The sequence below is a fragment of the Tachypleus tridentatus genome, chromosome 13, assembly GCF_004210375.1.
Source record: "Tachypleus tridentatus isolate NWPU-2018 chromosome 13, ASM421037v1, whole genome shotgun sequence".
In the NCBI taxonomy this organism is placed as follows: domain Eukaryota; kingdom Metazoa; phylum Arthropoda; class Merostomata; order Xiphosura; family Limulidae; genus Tachypleus; species Tachypleus tridentatus.
In genome coordinates, this window is record NC_134837.1 from 69,424,865 (window position 1) to 69,438,478 (window position 13,614).

A 13,614-nucleotide genomic window follows, 5' to 3' on the forward strand; every position below is an offset into this window, starting at 1 on the left:
CCGATTTGTATTTATTTAAAATAAAATATAAGCAACTGATTAATTGTTGAGATTATAAAAGAGTTAATGGACTTTCATTCTGAGGACACGAGAAGCTACTAAAAATAAAACATTACTGGTTTATAAACTAGTTTAATTATATCAATCTGTTATAGTCTTGTCTATTAGTAGATTAATCTTAAGCATGATTAATCATTGAAACTTTTAATTTCCTTATTGTTAGTCAGACGAAGTAATTGGAAAGAAAGAGTGATGTGTATTGAAGACCAAGCATTCCGTGACTCTTTTTGTTTTTGTTTCATTGGTGTTTAAATATCTCGTGAGGATATGTCATTAAGGGTAACGAATGTCTTACCAAAACCTACTTTTCTTTAGTTCTCCTAGTGGAAAAGTGGTATTTTTACGGGCGTACAACGCTAAAATCCAGGGCTCAATTCCCCGCGGTGTATACGACAGCTAGCCTAATGTGGTTTTGCTCTAAAACAAAAAAATCGGTTTTGAATTTGAAAAAAAAAAAGAGTTCGTCATGGGCGTTTATTTCTAAAGATGTATATATTTGTAGAAGGGAAAAAATATTTTATTTATAAAAAATGCAGTTAGTGTGATTTAATTTTAATTCCACCTCATTCAATTTCAAAACTTTGGTTTGTTGGAAACTTGACTTTAAAGCTTTGATTGATAGGAAAATAACTTTTTAAGTTTTTATTGGTAGGAAATTCGACTTTTAACACTGATTAATAGGTACAACCGGCCTCAAGAAAGAGATGGTCAAGGCCTTTCGTAATGGAATGTCTGCCTAGAAAATTTGTAAGCCCATTGTTGATATAAACAAAGTATCTTGTCTTTCAGTGTCCACAGTGACACAGCAGTATGTTTGCTAGAAACCAGGCTCCGATAGCCATGGTGGGCAGAACACAGACAGCCCTTTGTGTATCTTTGTCCATAATAACAAAACAAACCAACAATACGTCGCCTGTAGCACTAAAGTTGTTGAGGCGTCTACTATGTTGTTATACAAAGCGATACAATTGGTTATCTGCACTCAGTTCACCAAGGTGAATCGAACCTCTGACTTATACCTTGTAAATCCGTAAACTAACTCCTGATCAACTTGAGGGAACTGTACTAGTAGGAATCTCAGTTTGAGAACATTTATCAGTCAAACTAATGTTTAAAACTTTGACTGGTTTATTCGTTTGTTTATAAGCTCAAAGCTACACAAGGTTGTGCCCGTTACGGGTGTCAAAACCTATTTTTTATCGTTTTAAGACATCCCTCTGAGTCATTCACTGGGGCCCGGCATGGTCACATGGTTAAGACACTCAACTCGTTATCCGAGGGTCGGGGGTTCGAATCCCCGTTATACCAAACATGCTTGCCATTTAAGTCGTAGGGGCGTTATAATGTTACGGTCAATCTCACTATTCGTTGGTAAAAGAGTATCCCAATAGTTGGCTGTGGGTGGTGATGACTAGCGCAGATAGTCCTCGTGCAGTATTGCGCGAAATTAAAAAACAAACAGACGTCATAGGCCCCTAGAAGCGGATATACAAAACTACGAATGAAACCGTCATTCTCTTGTTAAGACTTATAAACTTAGCATGGTTCAATTAGCAATCAGTGAGTCGCTGGTTCGAAACCGTATTTGGGCTCAGACTAACATAATTACCAAAGTAGAAAGAATATTTTTTTAAGAAACTAGAAACTTGAGTGCGACCAGTTCTCGTATACTAACAAACGTACAGACTTAAAACTGTCGGTATAAGGTTCCCTTCTAGAAATGTGAGCCTAGAATTAGAGAAGAGAAGGGTGTCACACATAAGAAACAGTTTTTTATGTTTGACACCCTTCTCTTTCTTTCGAATACCCCATCACTCACGTGTGATAATTTACTGCGCGAATGAAGTTTTTACCACGTTATCTGGCCCGGCATGGCCAAGCGTGTTAAGGCGCGCGTCTCGTAATCTGAGGGTCGCGTGTCCGCATCCCCGTTGAGCCAAAGATGCTCGCCCTTTCAGCCGTGGGGGCGTTATAATGTTACTGTCAATCCCACTATTCGTTGGTAAAAGAGTAGTCCATGAGTTGGCGGTGGGTGGTGATGACTAGCTGCATTCCCTCTAGTCTTACACCGCTAAATTAGGAACGGCTAGCACAGATAGCCCTCGAGTAGCTTTGTGCGAAATTCAAAAACAAACAAACAATCCCACGTTAGCTAATTTACGTGGTGTAGTTCTAGACCTGTCTGATCTGGCGTGAGGACCAGGTGTTATATTAAATATGGTGGAAGTGGCTTTAATCACATGTATAACAGTAGCTATGGGTTTTACACTGTTACACTTGTGTAACTCTTGAGTGTGACATTACGAGATGAAAATAATAAAAGAAGAAATGTGAAGGAAATGTGTAATATTTACTATCGTTCTATCTAAAGGAATCCAGTTTTCGAAACGTAATATCGCCGAAAATACTCCATTCTTTCAGCTGTGATGGTGTTATAAAAATGGCAAACAAAAGAGTCGAACAAAGCATGTACGACGGCGACTACTGCTTACTGGCTTCCCTATAGGCAGTAGCTCAAAGTTAGGGTTGTCCATACCTCTACAATAGTAGGGATCACTAAGTTGACAGTTTGGCGCATGAAAGCGCAGCGTTTGTTTGTTTGTTTTTGAATTTAGCGCAAAGTTACAAGAGCGCTATCTGCCCCTAATTTTGCAGTGAAAGATTAGAGGGAAGGCAGCTAGTCATCACCACCCACTGCCAACTCGTGGGCTACTCTTTTACTAACGAATAGTGGGATTGACCGTCACATTATAACGCCCTTTCGGCTGAAAGGGCGAGCATGTTTGGTGTGACGGAGATTCAAACCCGCGACCTTCAGAGTACGAGTCGAGTGCCTTAACCACCTGGCCATGCTAGGCCAACGTGTACCGTTCAGGCTGAAAATACCAAATTCTCCACATTCTACATTGAACTTCTATCTCAAAATGTATCACACTATGTAGAATGCTAACAAAATAATTTAATACACAGAAATAATATTTCATCATACTTAAAAAAGGTGTTTTTTTACATTTAAAGTTTAAATCGGGTTGTGAATGTGTAGTTTGCATTACACGTTATACTTCTGTACAGAACAGTTGGAAACTAAAGACACAAAATAAATTAATTTTTTAAGTATTGAAATATATAAATACATGTATATATATTCAAGTTGTTCTTTATTATATAATTTGATATGCGCATGCGTTGAATCTCATTCACGCATAAAGTGGCTATTTTAGCACGAGGACCTTCTGGAGGTTAGCCTAAGTGCATTTCACCCATAAACATATACTCTAAGACTAAGTATAGCAACTAGCCACCTACCGCTAGACTTACCTAATATATCATTTATCTGATTTATACATTGTGTATTAAAAATGGTTATATGTCAATACATATGCTCCAAAATGAACAAGTACTGGAATATATGGGACTGTTGGAAGTATACGAGACTCTAGCATTCCAAATAAAATACAATGTAAATTACTATAAATGATGAACGTATAACACGAAATAACATGGTAGGAATATTGAAATCATGTCGTTCACTTGTAGTAATATCAACATATTCTTTCTGGTGATGCTCACCCTTTACCAGTTCATGAGGGACAGAGAAGTAAAACATTATATCTGATCCCACTACTAAGATTCCAGTAAAGCTGCGATACGATAGAGATGGACCTGATCCCTGTAAAGAAAGGTCTACTATACTAACTAGTGTTCACTCCTGCAAAAAAGCTACTTGGTTGGTTGTTTTAGTGTTGAGCTGTCTGCTGTGTTTACCACGGATAATCGCGCCTGTATTTTAGCGTTGTAAGTCTAAACGTACTGCCGTGGGGCTGAAGAAAAGAGGCCCAGTCCTCTGATTATTAAGTTTTGTGTTTGTTTCGTATTCTGTATGATATATCTGTAGTATAACTAGGTTAGACTTCATATTATTCTTGATTTAACTCTGATAATTAATACAATGTTTGTGGCTGGTCGTATCGTAGTATTTGGAGTTATCGGAATAGTGATTCTTAGAATTTATGGTACCCGAACTATTGCTGAAGAAATGGGCTCCACACTTCTGGGGGCGTGGTTTCGCTATAAAATTACAATCAAATCTTGCTATTTGGTTAAATAAAAATGACGTAAGAGTCGGAGGTGAGCATTGCTACCTTTCTGACATCCAGTCTAGGAGTTCAAAACTAGTAATGTGGTCATTGTCTAACTTTTCATTCGGAAATTGTGGAATAAAACAACCAATGTTTGAAAAATAGACACAGCCAATCATAGAACGATTTACGTATATTCAGCATTGCTGTATATGTGGACAGATGTTACCTGTGGTGTTAGGACACGAAAACATTACACTATGTTGACAGGTGTTACCAGTGATGTTAGGAGACGAGAACAGTACACTTTGAAGACAGGTGTTACCTGTGGTGTTAGGACACGAGAACAGTACACTGTGTTGACGAATGTTACCTGTGATGTTAGGAGACGAGAACAGTACACTGTGTTGACAGGTGTTACTGTACTTTTAGAATGTAAGTATAGTGCATTGTTTTAACTGGTATTGCCTTTGCTATTTAAAGAGATACGGTGTACATTTATTACAGGTGTTACTTGTGCAGTTAAGAGGCGTTATAACGTGAGGGTCAATCCCACTATTCGTTGGTAAAAGAGTAGCATAAGAGTTGGCGGTGGATGGTGATGACTAGCTGTCTTCCCTCTTGTCTTATACTACTAAATTAGGGACGGCTAGCAAAGCTAGCCCTCGAGTAGCTTTGTGCGAAATTCAAAACAAACAAACAAACAAACAAGCATTGTGTAGTGGTTTATGTAATATAAAACGTCCGGTTAGAAGTTCAAGTCGAACCATATTATGGTAAGATACTGAACTTTTTATTAACTCTACTTCTTCTTCAGAGAGTAAAATTAGTGTTATTAACAGACGAGATTAGCAAGTAATTCATTTAAAAAAATGGCGACTATAACATGCGGTGACATCTGTGTTAACCAGATGAGGTTATGACATTTTCTAACAAACACTGCTGCAGAGTCGTCCTTATGGGACATCGATTCTACTTCGTCCACGCCTGGTATAAGGTGATGCACATCTATGTAGGTCTTTCTGTAAGAAGCTTAAATCAATACGTCACACTAATTCATTCCATCCTACATTATAACACTGGATAAACTAAGTACCACGTCATGTCCTGGTGACGTAATGGTAAATGGATTGGTCTGTGTGTAATTCTTTCATTGACAAACACCTTGAAAATCTTCAAATTACTTAGATATGTAGGCTGAGGTAGAGGCGAGTGACAACCATAGACTAAACCGTGACCTGGTGTCTACGTTTATAGGGAATATTCCATCTTAAGTCTACGACCTGTATGAAAAAAAGTATTACAGTCTTAATTTAAAACGTAATCTAAGGAGCTAATATAAATCTTATAAAAGTTGTCTAATAACGCCTATTCATGATGAAATTTAGAAACTAATTGAAACGAATAAACTTGTGCTACATCTAAGAAGCTGCTTTAACACACACAAAAATAAGATTATGCAACACGTAACAAACAAACAGTTTTAACACAGAACAAGTAAAGTCGCGTTCCACGTATAAACAGACTGTTTTAATACGGAACAAATAAAGTTACATTCCACGTATAAACAGACTGTTTTAACACAACAAATAAAGTTGTGTTCCACTGTGTTAATGGAAACGGTGATACTGGTGTTCCGTATACTCTTCACACTGGTCGGATCAAGACACACAAGTAAATTTTCATCGCAGAATAAGTAATTTCCTCTTTTTACTTAGTTGTCAACACCCGCTCATCAAACTCGTTTAACCTAACACTTTTAGTTATTTTTAAAAAGTTCAATTCAAACCTATCTCGGTCCATGTGGCTCTATTTCTAGAACTCTTTGTTGTGTTGGTAAGAATATTAGATGTTGGGTTGCCAGCCTGAAGAAATCTCGGGTTACCACAGAAGTTTCAGGGGACAGCTTGTTCCTTCCACCCTTATCCACCACCTTCTTTTCAATGGATTTCGCTCCGGGCTATGCCTGAACAAGTGTAGAAAGCATAGTTATTACACTCTTGAACGTGGCTTCGTGTTGTTACCGCGTCCAGTTGACATGCGTTCAAGGACTGAGCATCGATTTCAGTTGTAAATCTGACAGGAGTCGAATAGGAGTGTCTGGACCATTAGAACTAACGGCTTTGAGTTCTAAATAACCTTTCTTCTGCTCTGCCAGTAACAGGAACAAATGACTTTCACTTTCTTGATTTAAGGTAACTGACCTCTTTTTACCTGCTGAACTTTTCTTACTTATAAATTAGCAACAAATTTTATTATTCCCAACTGTAAATATTACATTTGGCTGTATCCTACGTTTAGGTTTTGACAAAACTTAGAACTTGTAGTAAATAATTTCCATTCAATAACACTCGTAGATAAAAATGCCAGATCATAAAGGAAGAGAAAACACGAAATAATATAACAAAACTGAGGAAAACACAGATGGTCGACGTTTCATTTATCACGACCATGGTTTCGTACATTTTATATTTATGGAGTTTCTTCAAACACTGACATCTCTCAGTCTTGATTGTATGAAATAATAAAATTATTCAATGCCCAAAAATGTAGATTGACGAACAACTGAAGATTTAGTCATTTTATAAGAAAAGATAAATTGATAGTTCCACTAAGAAACGTACATAGTGTGTGTGTGTTTTTCGTGTAGCAAAGCCACAAAGGGCTATTTGCTCAGCCCCCGAGGAGAATCGAACTACCTGATTTTAGTGTTGTAAATCCGGTGACATACTGCTGTACTAGCGGGGGGCAACGTACATAGTAGTTTTATTGACAAATATATAATCATCTAGTAATTTCTTTCAGGAACGTAATATTTGTAATTTTATTTTAAACATCACAGCCCTTAATTCACGAAGATTGCTTTGGCTTTAAGGTTAATATGAAATTTGCTTTTAAACGGTTGAAAGAGATCATGTATTGTGTACCAGTAGTTAAAAAGAACGGTCATTTAGAAGGTAGATGGCGCTAGAGAGTGATGTAGAAGCTCTGAATAGTTTGTTTTTAAATTTCGCGTAAAGCTACACTACCTGCGCTAGCCATCCGTAATTTAGCAGTGTAAGACTAGAGGAAAGGCACCTAGTCATCACCACCCACCGCCAACTCTTGGGCTACTCTTTTACCAACGAATAGTGGGATTGATCATCACATTATAACGCCTACACGGCTGAAAGGGCAAGCCTGTTTGGTGTGACGGGGATTCGAACCTGCGACCCTGAGATTACGAGTCGAGTGCCTTAACAATCTTGCCATGCCGGGCTACAGTAAGTGGCTCAGAGGGATTTCTGACGGCTTAAGACGTTAAAAAGTAGGTTTCGATACCGTTGACGGACACAACCTTGTGTAGCTTTGAGCTCATCAACAAACATTAGTTTGAGTGATAAATGTTCTCTAAATAGACGTTGCTCCACAACATAGCAAGTTTTCATCCACATAAATTTTACAACCAGCACGTTAAATTCATTTTTAATTGTTTTAATAACCGCTACAATGGATTCAGTTGATGGAATACACGATTTATCAAATATTTCCGTATGGAAGAACTGATGGTACTAATATAATTGATTTAGTTTTGAATGGTATTGATTCAGTGAGCGAAACCACAAGGAATTCGTTGTACTTATGTTATAAAGAAACCGATACCACTGTTAAGTGCACGTCTAATGTGATTACATAATGATTAGATCAACTTAGACTTGTGCTAATGTTCAATTTAATTCTACCATAAAAGATTATCCTTGTTTTGAATTTCGCGCAAAGTTACACTAGTGATAGCTCTCCCTAATTCAATAGTGGAAGAGTTTTGCCAACGAATAGACCGTCACATTATAACACTCCACGGCTGAAAGAGCAAGCATCTTTGGTGAGAGGGGATTCGAACCCGCGATCCTTAGAAGGGGAGTCAAGCACTCTAATCATGTATCCATACCGGGCCGACAGGAAATAAGGACCTCAAACTTCCATTATTACTAAATTTAACTGTACATAGTTAGGGCCTTACACTGGGAGTATCGTTGAATTTAATGATGGGAGCCTAAAATTAGTGATACTGTTGAATTTAATTATACATGATTGGGGCCTTAAACTCATGGTACTGCTAACATAAATTTCGACCCAATAGTGTGTGTATATATGTATGTGATTTTAACTGCAGCATTATCTAGCGCCAGTAGTGGACAATACTTATGGTTAGTATACGAACTAAACTAACAGCTCTCGTTTCGTACATGTCTGTTATGATTACTTTGAATAAATGTGTGGAAAAAAATTAATAACTAAAGGTAGGAATTAGTTCTGTTTCTCCTCTGCCGGTAGCTTAGCGGTATGTCAGAGGGCTAATAACGCTAAACATCGGATTTTGGAATTTTCCACGGTGGAAAGAGTTTGTTTATTGCTAAGTGCAAAGTTACACGACAGTCTATGTGTACTGTATAAACCACGAGCATCTAAACCAGATTTTTAAAGTTATAAGCCATAAGACTTACTGCTGAGCTACTGGGGTGCGCGGTGGGCAGAGCACAGATAGCCCATTGTGAGCCCTGCATTTAGCAGCAAACAATCAAGCAAATAAATCTAATTCCATTATTCTGTTATAGGTTATACGGTGGCAAGTAGCACGAGCATGTGACGTTAACCAAGTTAAAGCGTAAGTTGAATAAACAAACGCAATGCTTACAAATGTTTTATTGGATAAACACGATAAAAGTTTACGTTTACTCGAACATCTTAAACTGAGTCCTGTAGTTAATTAAATCCAAGTATCTTACGAGGCTTTCTCTCGTAAACTTTAAACTTAAACTTAAAGTAACTTATCGTATAGAGACAGGGACTTCACGTCCACAGTTTTTAGTGGCCGCCATATTTATCCGTAGCTACAATCTGGCCATGCTGGTTCGTGCTCCTGCCTACAGCACCACCTACAAATAATCACGTGACGCGAGATCCGTGACTCGAAGATCTCCTTGTATGTTAATGTACGACTGATGAACCTGCTGAGACAACTTCACTACTTTTAAGGTATCTAATAAGACAAAAACTAATTTTGTGTTTTTCTTTCCAGCAGTAAAAATAAATAAACGGCACTTGATTTAGGACACTATAGCAATACTAATGACCAAATAAATAATTCTATATTTATTTCAGTCTTAACAAAACTACATATATCACGATCCTAATCAACACGTTACATCCCCTTAACAAAACTACATATATAACAAACCTTGTCAACACGTCAGATACCCTTAACAAAACCACATATGTCACGAACCTAACCAACACGTTATATCTTCTTAACTAAACTACATATATCACAAACCTGATCAACATGTCAGATATCCTCAACAAAACTACATACATCACGAACCTAATCAACACGTCAGATACCTTCAACAAAACTACATATATCACAAAACCTTATCAACATGTCAGATACCCTTAACAAAACTACATATATCACGAACCTAACCAACACGTTATATCCTCTTAACTAAACTACATATATCACGAATCTAATCAACACGTCAGATACCCTTAACAAAACTACATATATCACAAACCTAACCAACACGTTATATCCTCTTAACAAAACCACATATATCACAAACCTAACCAACACATTATATCCTCTTAACAAAACCACATATATCACAAACCTAACCAACACGTTATATCCTCTTAACAAAACCACATATATCACGAATCTAATCAACACGTCAGATACCCTTAACAAAACTACATATATCACAAAACCTTATCAACACGTCAGATACCCTTAACTAAACTACATATATCACGAATCTAATCAACATGTCAGATACCCTTAACTAAACTACATATATCACGAACCTAATCAACACGTCAGATACCCTTAACAAAACTACATATATCACGAACCTAATTAACGCGTTATATTTCTTTTTGCAGCAGGCCCGGTATGACAAGGTGGTTAAGACAATCGACTCGTAATCCGAGGGTCGCGGCTTCGAATCCCCGTCACACCAAACATGCTCGCCCTATCAGCCGTGGGGGCATTATAATGTTTGAGCAATCCCACTATTCTTGGATAAAAGAGTAGCCCAAGAGTTGGTGGTAGGTGGTGATGACTAGCTGCCTTCCCTCTAGTCTTACACTGCTAAATTAGAGACAGCTAGTGCAGATAGCTCTCGAGTAGCTTTGCGCGAAATTAAAAACACAAACAAAGAAACTTTTTGTTGGGCTTAAGACCAATAAGTTCTCACGAGGAATGTTTCAACTGCAACGCCCCTTATAAAGAAATGGGCTACAAATGGAACAGCACGATTCATGAGGGTGGTACAGCTATTGTTCGAGACTCGTCGTGGTAAAACAGAACCACTATAATCAATCGGTTTATTTCAGTCATCTGTTACGATAATCACTTTCTAGTAACTAATGATGGATGAAACAGAACAATACAGTCCATGTATATAGGGTAACTTCTGGCTGCTTTAAAACTGACAACGGTTGTTGGTCACAGTGACGTGTTATAATCAGGTCGCATCTTCCTCTGGCAACCACAAATATAATTTTTTCCCTGTCGTTAAAGTACGACAGATGAAACAAAGACACCTAATTTCGACTCGGTGTTTTGTGATATACGATTAGTTAGGACTAACAGTTTCAATCAGTATAAAATTTCCTGTTCCAGCTTTAACCCAATAGCGAATTGTTCATTTAAATGAGGAATAGAAGGTTTTGTATATTTACTTGTTGTTTAAAGTTTGAATTAAATTATTACTATTTCAAATAAAGTGACCGAAATTATTAAACGATAAGTTACGTGACTCTGCATTTCAATAGTTATTCTAAATTATTCGACACCTACCAACGCTGGAGTAACCGAAACGCCAAAACTGTCGCTCTGTTTCAGAGTTCAACTCGTTGCAGTGTCGTGTGATGTTAGTATTTAAGTTCGTTGTCAAAACATTGGGTGGATGAAGAAATACGAATGATTAAATAAGCAGGCGTTTTCTGAGACAAAATAATGACGATAGAGAGCACTGCACGCTCGTGAATAGTTTATTTCGACTTTGAAGATAAACAGAAAGCTACTCAATGGGTTTTTTCTAGAGTTGTAAGACCGCACATATGCCAGTGTGGAGCCTATATATGTGCTTACAGTGAAATTTGTTTACTTTTCTATTAAATTAGGGAGAATTTAATTCGATCTAGGAAAGAAACAGCGTCCAGATATGTTATTTTACATGATACAGTCGAAATGTCGTCATATGAACACTTGATAGAGGTTTAACGTTCCGTATTAATTACTACATTTATATGTCCATTTTAACGTATTTTAAATAAATATTATGATGAAGTTTTATGTTTCTGTCATACGATTATGTATATTTATATCACAACCAATAACGTTAGAATAATTGTTTTCCGACAGTAAGCTAGGTTAGGGGTTTCCATATCTCTTTCCAAGAGGTTCCGCCTATGTGGCTGCCGGCAGTAAACAAACGTTACCGCCACAATTTCGCTCTTTCTCAATAGACGTGAAGTAAACCGGTCTAATATGTGAGCAAGCAGCAAGCACGATCGCTGTGTTCGCTTTTAGTATAGTCAACGTCACCTGTTCGTTTCCTAACCCTGAAAATTCACCTGTTTTCTTCACTGAACTTGTGGTAGACGCAGTTTTTACGTTTTTTTTCTCTCTCTACTAGTGTAGTTAGTGAATACAGTCACTAGATTTCGTGCTAAATAAAATACAACTTCTTTTTGACCTTATATGAATTCTGTAAAGTAAAATAAAACAATCAATAATATTGTTAAAAACCATTCTTTGACGTTCTTTATCGCATATCGAAATAGTAAACAGAACACAACCAGTAAAGGTTAGTTTTATTACGCTATGTAACACAAATCTTGTTCCTGGATAGTATTTGTTATTTATTAATTGCTTATGTTGTAAAAATACAGAAAATGGCCACTATTCCCTTCAAACTTTGCTTTTGTGACCTGGATAATGAAATTTAGAAATTAACCTATCTTCCATGTAAAAACGACAAACTTGCAAATTTTCATTTACATAAGGTCTGAATAAAACGACACATGAATCAAGATTTACATGTATTTATACTAAAGTTATTCAAAAATGCTTAGAAGTGAGTAGTTTTTCGAGATTTGCGACGGTAATGTAAATCACATCATGTTTTCGTTATACGCTCCTTGGCAGCGGTGTTCAAAGTCCAGTATATCTTGGTGGAAGCGCTCTCCTTGCTCCTCTGAGTATGCTCCCATGTTCTCCTTGAATTTATCAAGATGAGCGTCAAGGATATGGACTTTCAGGGACATCCTGCAGCCCATTTTGCCGTAGTTCTTCACCAGAGCCTCGACCAGTTCCACATAATTTTCAGCCTTGTGGTTGCCCAAGAAGCCCCGAACCACTGCGACTGAGCTGTCCCAAGCTTTTTTCCTTCCTACTAAGCTTCTTGGGGAATTCTGTGCACTCCAGGATCTTCTTTATTTGTGGTCCAACGAAGACACTAGCTTTGACCTTCGCCTCAAACAACTTAGGGAAGAAGTCTCGAAGGTACTTGAAGGCTGCAGACTCCTTATCAAGAGCTGTGACAAATTGTTTCATAAGACCTAATTTTACGTGCAATGGTGGGAACAACAACTTATGGAGGTCCACTAGTGGCTCACACTTGACATTGTGCCTTCCCACAGAAAACTCGGTCCTTTTGGGCCAGTGCTCCCTGTTGTAGTGCTCTGCGGTGTCCCTGCTGTCACAAAGGCAAAGATAACAGGAAAACTTGGTAAAGCCTCCTTGAAGACCCATCAGGAATGTCACCATTTTGAAGTCTCCGATAACCTCCCAGCCATACTCATCACACTTCAAGGCTTCTAGCAAGATCTTGACGCTCTTGTATTCCTCTTTGAGGTGCACCGAATTAGCCAAGGGAAGAGACGGATACCTATTCTCGTTATGGAGCAGCACAGGTCTGAGGCTTCTGGATGAGCTATCAGTAAAGAGGCGCCATTCGTTCTGGTTGCAGACAATTCCAATTGCCTCGTACAGATCGGATACATTGTAGCAAAGCCCATCTTGACGAGTGAATAAGCTTGAAAAATGTCGGTGATGCTTCCTCTGATTTGCGACTTGCACACTTTCATTTAACAAATCCCCCTCCTTGAGCTTAGATGTCAAAAACTCGGAATTCGAATTTGTTAGACCAAGATATCTGATCAAGTCATTGAGATCTCTTTGGTTGAGGTAGTATGGGGGTTTCTCTCACCAGCTGCACCTCAGAAATTGTAAGCTGGATCTTCAACGTCTACATTCTCTTCTGATTTGCTGCTCTCTTCTGAGGATGGCTGCTTTCTCTTTGGCGGAGTGGGTACAGGGAGCTCAGGGCAGTGTAGCACTGGGGCGATGGATGATGGAAGGTCTGCATACATGATAGTAGATGCATTCTTGCCAGCTCAACGTTTGGAAGGGTCCACCATGCAGAAG